Here is a 12,387-nt window from a genome sequence, read left to right on the forward strand (position 1 = left end):
TGTTTGGTCGGTTTCGAAGCCTTCAAGTTACGAAATAAAGTTTTGCTGACTTATCACTGTTGTCTTGGTTTAATTTCAATAACAAAATTAGCGGCTCCACATATTTTGATGCCCATTTTGGGAAAAAATTAGGTATCAGATGATCCGAATACGCTAAATGAGTAACACAAACGTTGTTCATGGTTCATAATCGGCTTATGTGGTGATCGCAACTTTTGCGCAATATGTATAATTCTCTTCTTTAATTGCAGTGAATTACATGTGTTGTGTGTTTCGGCTGTTCAAAATATCTGACTTTATATATGCGTACGTGGACTGAACTAATGCACAGAACTTTCGGACTCATGTACTGTTGCACTGTATATTTTTTATTCATCCAATGTTTTACTGAGTGCCATATTTCGTGTCGCTATTCTCCCTTTTACGCAAATTTGTTTCCTTTGCCAAGTGACAAGGAGTAACCGGCGCCACCATAAAGGCGCCAACCTCTCCTAATATTCATTTCAATAAAAAAAGATATTTTGATGCTACCTATAATTCCTTCATTGGTCTAATCAGCCACTTCAGTCATGATTTGAGCTTAAGAACGATGAAAAGGAAAAAAAAAACGCGGACTAAACCAAGACAGGTTCCTGTCTTGTCTGTCTTGCTTTTTTTTTCTTTTTTTTTTGCAACTTTCACCATTGAATTTAATGTGAGTCGTCGGGGGAACCCGCGTAGAGACGCCCTATAGCTTGGCTTCATAAATCTCAGAGGTCATGACATATGCATTTCTTCAAGTAAACCACAACCGTAGCAGACCTTGTTCATCTAGAGCTACTTTTCAAGTTTAATTTTAATAAGATTGTAAAAGTTAGGTTTTTAGCAACAGGCAGGTGTCAAAGACGTTTAATGTTTTTGTTATTGTTGTTTTTAGGGAAGAAAAATAAATCAATGTGCATAAATTTCTCCCCCCCCCCCCCAGCCTTGTGTTACCTGCAATAAATCATGTATGACAGATCCTATAGTTGTGCAACCTTGATACGGACGTCTCGGTAGGTACGATATTAAAAGTACTGAATTATTTTAACCCTCTAAATGCTCGAACAAATCTGGAGTGCTCATGCACGCATTAAGAGACACTATGTTCGTTGATGCCTTGACATACTCAAAATCAGCATTGTGACGGCATGCTCAGCATCGTCGCGCCTGCAATATGCTCTCCCAGCCTTATTAGCGGCTCTGGCTCATATTAACGCATTGGTATTATACACATTACTGTCCCTGATGAAACGTATGCGCAGATGGGTTATTTCTCTGCGTCCTCATTTTATTCCTACGAATGCTAATCAGCAACGCATATTCACTTCTTCGCCGTTTTCACATATGTAGCGGTGGCACCGACAATTTAGACTGGTTGTTAGTGACGCCTGTAGCTGAGATTTAGTGTCGTCATCAACTATCAATGGACGTGCGGTCAAGCTATTCGCCGAGCATAAACGCTAATGGTGCGGGGGGCATGTGTCACAGTTACAATGATGGCTCAGAAATATAAGCTCAAACCAAATTATGTTGACTATTTCATGAAAGAAGAAGTCACATACCCACATGTGTTTCAATTTATACTTATGTGCAAACCTCTTGTAAGCTTTCGATCGTTCTTTGTTTTAACCGAAAGGGAAAAACAGCTACGAAAGTGAAAATGAAATCAATCTCTACTTTTTGAATATCTACAAACATCAAATGAGCATCAGGCAATTAATATAGAGGAGGAACATTTGCTCCTAAATTATTCTTCGCCGATTTCGCATCTTCAAAGGAAATCTATACGCCTCGTGCACCGCCTATAGAGGCGCCACTGAAAGCCACCTAGCGGACGCTTCCAACAGTACACGCGGGAGCAGTAGCGGACGACAACCCTTTGCAGCAAGGATGGCTGAAGTTCGCGGCTGCGATTTCTCCTTTGTTCGGGTGCCAGGCTGCTTCTTCTGCGGTGACAGCTGTAGGGAAGATGCTGACCGCTGTGCGAGCGGGTATGAACACGATGTTACCGGTGTTCGGGACAACATGGTCCACATACGTGCAAGGTGTGTCCCGCAGACAAACGCCATGAACCCCATTTACATGACGTGGAGCTCATGTTCACTAGCCGATAAATTTTGTTGAGTAATGCGATCTCTCGATGGTTTTTTTTATTCTACCCTTGCCGCAATGCTGTTTCTGTACCTGAATAATAAGCACCCGTCGTTAGTGCAGACTTATATCAAACAAATCCGCACGGTGCAATTTCTGCATATGCCGTTGTGATATTTCTGCCGATGAATACATGTGACATCGCCGAATAAGTGAAGTCGAAGTCGCCTCAAGAAGAGTAATTGCCAATTTATTGATAGAAACGCGTACGCTAGCCAACTAAGTCACCAAAAAAACGGGTTAATAAAAGCGCGTGTTAGTGATGTACCGCCGATGCAATTCTGCTGCATACGCCGATGAACTACCCTTCCCGCTGCAGTTTATGCAATTTTAAATGCCCCAAGGGAACTGCTTGGAAATGTACAAAGCTAAAGATTGACTAACTCGTCAGTACTTTTTTATATTACTTGAGAGAGGTGCCACATGATATATTTAAAGGCAGAGCAGCGCCAGTCAAAGTAGATTAGCGCTGGCGGCAAGGCCTGGTTTAGTCGTCTGCAGCGTAAATATAAGAAAGAATTCAGTTGAGCACGAAACTCACATGCAAGAAGGGACTACGTTGTGAAACAAACAAATCAGTCGGCGTGTTAAGTTTGCTCAGGCAGCATCGAGGTGTGATGACTTCCCAAACGGGACGCGAACTTTTCAGCGAGAAATGGAACAAAAATACCATATGCAGCAGCTATTAGTAATTTTCGCCGTGAACTACCTATTTTCTAAACACATTTCCAACAATGCAAACAATATCTAAGATGCCCTCGGGCGAAAAGAATAAAACTGTTAAAGAAGCACTTCCTTGGTATCATTCCGATAAGACACAGCGTGATTTATACCCTTTACAAACAAGGCAGGGTGAAAACTTCGCAGCTCAAAAGAATCGACAAGAGTTATGCATGGAGCAACTAGCAACAGTTAAACATGTGCAATGCCACGCATAAAATAGATGTAAAAACATCAAGTGCGCGAAAGCTGGTGCGAGGATTTACCGCGCCACATGAAACCAACAATTTCAGTTCTTGCAAACTTCAGTAGCTTTAAGAGGAAGCTTTAGCTCGGGCCCAACCCCGACGCGGCCTATTCAAATACATGTAAAACGCAAAAACGCTTTTATGAGATAACCCCTGGACCGATTTTGATGCAATTTGTTGCATTTGAAATGGAAAGTTAAATTCTAGTGACTGTTGGTAGCGGAATTTCGATTTAGGGCTTGAGTTTTCTTAACACGATTTTCAAATATTTGACCGTTTGAAAGAAATAGAAGAACGAAGTTTACAAATTCATAACTCTGCATCAAGAACCGATATCGCGGTTCTGTAAACGGCATCTATTAGATCATTCAAAGCGGACAAATTCATTATGTCATTTTACATCTTATGTGAATTAGTTACGTTGGTTACAACGGTTTTGCAAAAGTTTTATTTTCCTAGGATTAAATTTTTTTATATTCATGTGTAACATATCAATTTTGTCCGCTTTAGATGTACTATTAGATGCAATTCACAGAATTGTATTGTCATTTTTAGTGGTTGAGTTACAGAGTTGTAAACTTGATAGTTTCGTTTTCTGAAAATTTTAGATTTTTGCGAATTTTTAATAAAAAATAGATGACCTAACTCAACAATTCGAAACCAACAGTCACTAGATTTTAAGTTTGTCTTTTAAATGCAACAAACCGCGTCATATTTGGTGCAGTGGTTGCCGAGAAAAACGAATTTTCCTTTTACATGTATTTAGATAGGAGCACTCGAGCTAAAGCTTCCTCTTAACATACAACGCAATGTGCTCGTGTAGTCGTGCTGCCCAGCTAGCGCAACGCGGTAAAGAAGCGACTAACAGTAGAAGCGGCAAACGGCATTCCGAACTTTAGCGAAATGCCTTTAAACCTCATGCTGCACCGCAGACGAACTTCGTTGCTCACGCGTCTATGATCGAGTGGAAAATAACACCGACGAGACAAAGGAAAGGATGACATGACATGACATGACATTACATGACAAGAACTTTATTTGAGTCCTGAGGGACTGAGACCTCGGGGAGCCAAACCGAAGGCTCCCGAAGATCAAGTCGGTGGCTCCGCCCACGATGGAACCGGGAGATCAAGTCCCGCGGCAATGTCGTGGGCCCTCTGGACAGCCTGGAGTTGAATGTTGAGATTGCTGCTCTTGAGAGAGTCCTGCCATTGTTCTTTCGTGATGGGTGGAGACGCGTTAAGGGCTGGGCACAGCCAGAGCATGTGGTCAAAGGAGCATGAGTCATGACCACATTTGGGGCAAGACTGTGAGTGTTCAGGATCTATCTTGTTAAGGGACCGAGGAGCGGGATATGTACGGGTTTGCAGGAGTCTTAGTGTGGTAGCCTGGGGTTTGTTCAATTTGGGGTGAGGGGGTGGAAATGTCCTCCTGCCTAGTCGATAATGGGAAACAATTTCGTGGAATGTACTTAATGGATCTTTGTGGATATTGACCTCGTTCCAAGCCTGGCTACCCGCGACAGCGCGGTGCGTGAAATCGCGCGCTCTCCGGTGGGCCTGCTCGTTAGGATTACATCCAAGCGGGTTAATTGAGCTATCTAGATGGGCTGGGAACCACGAGATTTGGTATCCTCCTTCGGTACTCTCCCTAGTCCTTTGAAGTGCTTTGATCACAATACTGTACGCCTGTTCAGATATGAGGGCGGACGAGAAGGATCTAACCGCTGTGCGCGAGTCCGAGAAGACGATAGCGGGAACTTTTGAGCCGTGAAAAGCCAGAGCGATCGCCGCTTCCTCCGCCACATGGGCAAACTTAGTATAAACAGAGGCTGCATTGACCAGGTTGCCTGCCGCGTCTACCACCGAGACAGCGAACTTATCCCCACTGTCATATCTGGCAGCATCGACAAAGAGGGCATCTAGCTTATGCTGATTGATCTATTTAAGGATGGACTTGGCTCTCGCGAATCTTCTTCCCTGGTTATGCACTGGGTGGATGTTTCGTGGGACGGGGTCAACCATGATGCGAGCTCTGGTTTCCCGGCTCAAGCTAACTTTGGTCGCCGGTTCATGTCTGGGTTGGATTCCTGCTTCTTCTAAAATCTTAATCCCTGGCTTAGTGGATGAAAGTCTCATTATCTGAGCCGCTGTGTGAGCTTCTATTAGCTCATTGATGGTGTTATGGAGTCCTAGCTCCAGCAGCTTCTCAGTGCTTGTGGACTGCGGAAGGCCGAGCACGCACTTGAGGCCGGTTCTGATTAGGGAGTCGAGCTTGGCCTTTTCCGCTTTACCCCAATTAAGGTACGGCGCGATGTAGGTGACATGACTCAGGAAGAATGCCTGATAAGCTCTGAGCAAATTGTCCTCTTTAAGACCGCCTACCAAGGAAAGGATGAGAACAAGAAATTTCCCTTCGAAGCGACCATCCATTTTTGCTACCGTTGCTCCCGCTGATGAGACTTTGCTGGGAATGGTTGGAACCGTATCGCCGGCACATTTTCACCGGTATTTGAACCCTCACCCTGCAACAATTCTTCTTCGACATTCCCTGAAGCTTTGGCCACCCCACACGTGCGAATGGTGTTGCCTATCTTGCTTTGAAAACGTGAATAAGACAGAGAAGCACGATCAACGACACAACAAACTACGGCGCGCGCCAGGCTCCTCTCCCGCGTGTACCGCGCAAGGCCGCCACCAGTGGCGCGTCCGTCGGCGTGCACGGCGCGTATGAACATTTAACAGAGTGGCCCATAAACGAAACAGGGCGCACGAAAGAGTAGCACTTGTAACAGGCATTCGCTTCGACATTCGACTATATATTTCGACATTCGACATTCGCTTCTATATTTCGTAAATCATCAATATCATCACAAAGCGCATTTGTGCTATCATCATCATCATCATCATCATCATCATCATCATCATCATCATCATCATCATCATCAGCCTGGTTACGCCCACTGCAGGACAAAGGCCTCTCCCATACTTCTCCAACTACCCCGGTCATGTACTAACCTTGGCCATGTCGTCCCTGCAAACTTCTTAATGTCATCCGCCCCCCTAACTGTCTGCCGCCCCCTGCTATGCTTCCCTTCCCTTGGAATCCAGCCCGTAACCCTTGATAACCATCGATTATCTTCCCTCCTCATGACATGTCCTGCCCATGCCCATTTCGTTTTCTTGATTTCAACTAAGATGTCATTAACACGCGTTTGTTCGTCACCCAAACTGCTCTTTTCTTATCCCTTAAGGTTACACCAATCATTCTTCTTTCCATAGCTCATTGCGTCGTCCTCAATTTGAGTAGAACCCGTTTCGTAAGCCTCCAGGTTTCTGCACCGTAGGTGAGTACTGGTAAGACACAGCTATTATACACTTTTCTCTTGAGGGATATGGCAACCTGCTGTTCATGATCTCAGAATGCCCGCCAAACGCACCCTAGCCCATTCTTATTCTTCTGATTATTTCCGTCTCGTGATCTGGATCCGCGGTCACTACCTGCCCTAAGTAGATGTATTCCCTTACCACTTCCAGTGCCTCACTATCTATCGTAAATTGCTGTTCTCTTCCGAGTCTGTTAAACATTACTTAGGTTTTCTGCAGATAAATTTTTAAACCCATTCTTCTGCTTTCTCTCTCCAGGTCAGTGAGCATGCATTGCAATTTGTCTCCTGAGTTACTAAGCAAGGCAATATCATGAGCGAATCGCAAGTTACTAAGGTATTCTCCATTAACTTTTATCCCCAATTCTTCCCTGTAACCTCCTGTAAACATGCCGTGAATAGCATTGGAGAGATCGTATCTCCCTGCCACACGCCTTTCTTTATTGGGATTTTGTTGCTTTCTTGATGGAGGGCTACGGTGACTGTGGAGCCGCTTTAGATATCTTTCAGTATTTTTACATACAGCTCGTCTACACCCTGATTCCGTACTGCCTCCATGCCTGCTGAGGTTTCGACAGAATCAAACGCTTTCTCGTAATCAATGTAAGCTATATATAAGGGTTGGTTATATTCCTCACATTTCTCTATCACCTCATTGATAGTGTGAATATGGTCTATTGTTGAGTAGCCTTTACGGGATCCTGCCTGGTCCTTTGCTTGACAGAAGTCTAAGGTGTTTCTGACTCTATTTGCGATTACCTTAGTAAATACTTTGAAGGCTACGGACAGTAAGCTGATCGGTCTATAATTTTTCAAGTATTTGGCGTCCCCTTTCTTATGGATTAGGATTATGTTAGCGTTCTTCCAAGATTCCGGTACGCTCGAGGTCATGAGGCATTGCGTATACGGGGTGAACAGTTTCTCTAGAGCAATCTGCCCACCATCCTTCAACAAATCTGCTTTTACCTGGTCCTCCCCAGCTGCCTTCCCCCTTTGCATTGCTCCCGAGGCTTTCTTTACTTCTTCCGTCGTTACTTGTAGGATTTCGAATTCCTCTAGTTTATTCTCTCTTCCATTATCGTTGTGGGTGCCACTGGTACTGTATAAATCTCTATAGAACTCTTCAGCCACTTGAACTATCGTATCCATATTAGTAATGATATTGCCGGCTTTGTCGCCTAACGCATTCATCTGATCTTTGCCAATTCCTAGCTTCTTCTTGACTGCTTTTTAGGTTTCCTCCGTTCCTGAGAGCATGTTCAATTCTATGCATAATATACTTTCTTATGTCAGCTGTCTTACGCTTGTTGATTAACTTCGAAAGTTCTGCCAGTTATATTCTAGCTGTATGGTTTGAGGCTTTCATACATTGGCGTTTTTGATCAGACCTTTCGTCTCCTGCGGTAGTTTACTGGTATCCTGCATAACGGAGTTACCATCGACTTCCATTGCACACTACTTAATGATGCCCACAAGATTGTCGTTCATTGCTTCAACACTAAGGTCCTCTTGCTGAGTTAAATCCGCATACCTCTTCTGTAGCTTGATCTGGAACTCCTCTATTTTCCCTCTTACCGCTAACTCATTGATCGCCTCCTTATGTACCAGTTTCTTCCGTCCCCTTCTCAAGTCTAGGCTAATTCAAGTTCTTACCATTCTATGGTCACTGCAGCGCACCTTGCCGAGCATTTGTTCTATTAATCTGGGAAACAAACTTGCTAATGGCATTAGTGGTAAAATGAGAGCTCTTCGAAAATATGCCATATGTACTGACTACACTTTGAGCAACATTAGAATTCACTGCGTGATGGTTCGTGCCCTTTCTTTCTTGAATTTATTCCCGGTTCAAAGGCAGCTAGAACATGCTCACAACCACATTGTTCGTAAACTCAGCACGCATTGCGAGAAAAATAATGAGCATTTATGTGAGGTCACAACTAGGAACTTTAGTGATGATGCGATTGTAACAAAGTATGTTGCTTCATTACGAAATGAAACCTTCTTTTACATTTGATTTGATATTGAATGTTACCATTCAGGCTTTATAGCGAGCCATGGACGATGAAATTCACCGTTTGTATAGTGAAACTGCACAACAATCGAAATTTGTCCGAACTGACGATATTCTAATTGCCTTTGTTTATTCATAGCTTGCTATAAATGTGCGGATACGTCGTTGTACCTCGTGGCCTTCTGTCCGAAGAGTTCACTGTGCTCCGCTTGAAGTTACTAACTCTGCTGTCTTTTGAAACTGGGAGTGACAATATTTCGCGTATCTTCGACTGCTTTGTCAAGGCTGTCAGGAACGTAATGAATTTACTGTCATACACGTTAGTTGCATCATTATTTGTTAAAACTCCGCTTTACGTTCAATTCAACATAACAGGAAGCTCCGCGTTACGTTCAATTCATCATGACAGCAAATACGAATTGAGGCCTAACGCAATAGTATTTAAACGTGCCAATGGCAACATCTGGATGTGTTCGGAAAAGTGGCCTGAACACCATAGGACAAAACTTACCGCTTGCCAAACACGTCACATGACGACAGTTGAAGTATCTGATGGAATATTCGGTAGCTGACAGGCGTCGCCACCACATAACTGCAAGAAAAAAAGGAAGTATTTATTAATAAGCAAAAATTACTCGAGTAATTGTTCTGCATGCCTGAAAAATAATTTTCCCAAGCAAAGTTAGGCTCTTTCTCACGTATTACCTTTTTTACAACGCGGACAACCCTGCGACATGCCGTTTTGCAAATTGCTTTGAGAAATAGGTTTTTCTCGAAGGGAAACCTCAACAATATAAAAATTATAACAGCCATGAACGTGTATGCAATCTCTTGTGAACAATAGATGTTAGAAGGGAAAAAAACAGCAGGAAAAGCTAGCAATAGTACCGAGGCAAAGGAATTCCTTCGTTGCGCATGGCATGGAAGCAGTCTAGGGATTTTCCAGCCTGGCTCTAAGAAGTTCTGCATATTCAATGCACTCAAGGATGCCTGGAACAACTTGTTTGACGGGTCCAGGAGGCCTGCGACGCATCCGACAAAGATGAATTTTCTGGAAGCTCCGACGAAGATGCAGTTTGTGACATCTACTAGCGAAATTTAGTGCCCCTCAAACGTTCTTTTTTTTACCAAAATACATGCATCAACCTACATTTGAATTCTTCTTTTTTTATTTACTTCTCAGAGAGTTCAATATATAGGACTCGACCTGCAATCGTGTTCCACCTATACATTCGAGTAATTACGTTGTCCATATTTTAATAGACCACCTTTCTTTGGCTGCTCTGAACAGCATAGCGCCTATCGTACTTAACCGCTCTGTGGCAACGTTATCTGCGTTTGTTTTCGACGATAACTACTCTGAGAAAAATTGGCCCACGCAAATCCGTGAGCGCATAATGTTACAGCTGCGCGCGGGGTTTCCTCGTCTCTTGAACGAGCGGCCGTTGCTGCGTAAGCTTGAAAGGATGTTCCCTGCTAAGTGTGCAGCCATATCTTAGTCGCGATGTCGGGTTGTGTCCTTGCAGAACAGCTTTTTTTTTCCCTCTGCCGTGACTCTCTAACCGAGTAGTTAATTTGCGAGTACAGCAATGCTGTTTGTAGCTGGAACAACTCCGGAATCGTAGTTCACTCCGTTTCAATGTTTGGGCGGCGCTACCCTTTGGATGATCACGGCTCCCTTGAGTTTCCCGCAAGCGATAAAGACAAAAAATTCAACGCCCACCTTCCCGCCTCAGCCGGCAAGCGCGTGCGTACAAATGGCGTATATCGTTGCCGGTTGCCAGTGTCCTTGTTTGGGCGTTTTTGTTATCTTTCCTTTTCTTCGGCTTATAGCCGAGGGTACAAATAGAAAGATGAGCGAGAGGACTGAATAGAGAACGCGACGGGGCGCTCGCGCAGAGCTCATGCATATTTGAAAAGCGGGCTCAGGTGGCGCGTGGAAGCCCCGCGTACTCCAGAAAAAGGACTTACGTGCGCAGTTTGGTCGCACTGAAGAAAAAGAATGAACAGAAATGAAACGAATGAAGACGTGTTCAATAAATTAGAAGAGAAAAAGAAATGCAGAGAAAGAGCAGGTGTTGCTCCTGACAATGGCGAGATTCCTAAAGCTGGCAGGAACGCGCTTGCTACACGACGAAGCGATTCCGCCCTGCATTGACCGCGATAGCCAGGCTTGTCGGCTCTTGTTCAAAGCAGGTGGGAGGGGGAGGGGCGTAAGCTCTGGGACCGGAAGCTCTTAGGGGATGAAAAAAAGGGGTCGTAATAAATGTAGCCTTTTATTTACTGCGCAGTACTTGTTTTGTTTGCAACGCGACTCTGCCATTTCTCCATTCTTTACTTCACAATTTATTTCTTTTTTTCTCAGGCCTTTACTTCCCGTCTCTTCTTGCTTCTTTATCCTGAACACTCGACAACGTAGCGTCGAGCCCTTTCTGCTCTCTCACGCATCGCTGATCCCTGTTAGGTCCCGAAGTAGCCTTGCAGCTCTCCTGGAAAAATGAATTCGTATCTCGTAGAACGAAGGGAGCACTGCTGAAACGTAATCCAGAGGCGAATATGTGACCTCCTGTGGACAATTTGGCAGAGTATTTCTGAATTCGTATTAAAAAAGTATGCAGCAGGTAGCAAACCTCTGGTCCGGGCCTTTGAAACGGCCACTGTGCGGTATTTGTTCGGAATCACTTTTCCATGCTCACGTTCTGCGCAAATACGTTAAGAGCTCCATTCCGGCATGGACAGTTGTGTTTGGGAGAAAACTCGGACGTTAAAACCATGATGGGGTGAAGGTCATAGATCTATGAGAAAGGTATATATAAAGGAATGAGCAAACAGTTTAACCTACAGAACTCAGCCCGTAGGTTCTATGTCGGAATCATCATTTCTTTCTAAACAGTCGGTTCACTGTTTTTCTTCTTCATGTTTTCTTGTCTTAGATGCGCCTTTATTATTACTCCTAATCCATGTGCTTCAAACAAGCGTTCTGAGGCCCTTGTTTGTCCTAAAAACACAAATTAGATTATTCGTGGATGATTATTTATTTTTCGGAAATTACTTGTGTTCGCATATAAGCTGAGTTGAATTTAATATAGATAATTTTCTAAGTGGTCCACCAATTTTGGAGACACAATTGGCACCATTTGAACCTTTTTGTCGTTAATTTAGAGTCGAGGAAGCTCAAATGCAATATATATATATATATATATATATATATATATATATATATATATATATATATATATATATATATATATATATATATATATATATATATATCATCATCATCATCATCATCATCATCATCATCAGCCTAGTTACGCCCACTGCAGGGCAAAGGCCTCTCCCATACTTCTCCAACTACCCCGGTCATGTACTAATTGTGGCCATGTTGTCCCTGCAAACGTCTTAATGTCATCCGCCCACCTAACTTCATGCCGCCCCCTGCTACGCATCCCTTCCCTTGGAATCCAGTCCGTAAACCTTAGTGACCATCGGTTATCTTCCCTCCTCATTACATGTCCGGCCCATGCCCATTTCTTTTTCTTGATTTCAACTAAGATGTCGTTTACCCGCGTTTGTTGCCTCACCCAATCTGCTCTTTTCTTATCCCTTAACGTCACACCCATCATTCTTCTTTCCATAGCTCGTTGCGTCGTCCTCAATTTCAGCAGAACCCTTTTCGTAAGTCTCCAGGTTTCTGCCCCATATGTGAGTACTGGTAACACACAGCTGTTATACACTTTCCTTTTGAGGGATAGTGGCAACCTGCTGTTCATGATTTGAGAATGCCTGCCAAACGCACCCCAGCCCATTCTTATTCTTCTGGTTATTTCAGTCTCATGATCCGGATCCGT

The 12,387-nt window shown here is 43.7% G+C and overlaps 1 long non-coding RNA gene across 1 annotated transcript in view; it reads right to left on the reverse strand.

Moving 5' to 3' along the window:
* LOC142570978 (uncharacterized) overlaps nt 1-12,387 on the reverse strand; it is a 157,119-nt gene that overhangs the window by 91,623 nt on the left and 53,109 nt on the right. The window contains exon 2 of the long non-coding RNA XR_012825729.1: nt 9,048-9,128. This is a non-coding gene — a long non-coding RNA (uncharacterized LOC142570978). The remainder of the gene's footprint in view (nt 1-9,047; nt 9,129-12,387) is intronic.

The sequence above is a fragment of the Dermacentor variabilis genome, chromosome 2 (genome assembly GCF_050947875.1).
Source record: "Dermacentor variabilis isolate Ectoservices chromosome 2, ASM5094787v1, whole genome shotgun sequence".
NCBI lineage: Eukaryota > Metazoa > Arthropoda > Arachnida > Ixodida > Ixodidae > Dermacentor > Dermacentor variabilis.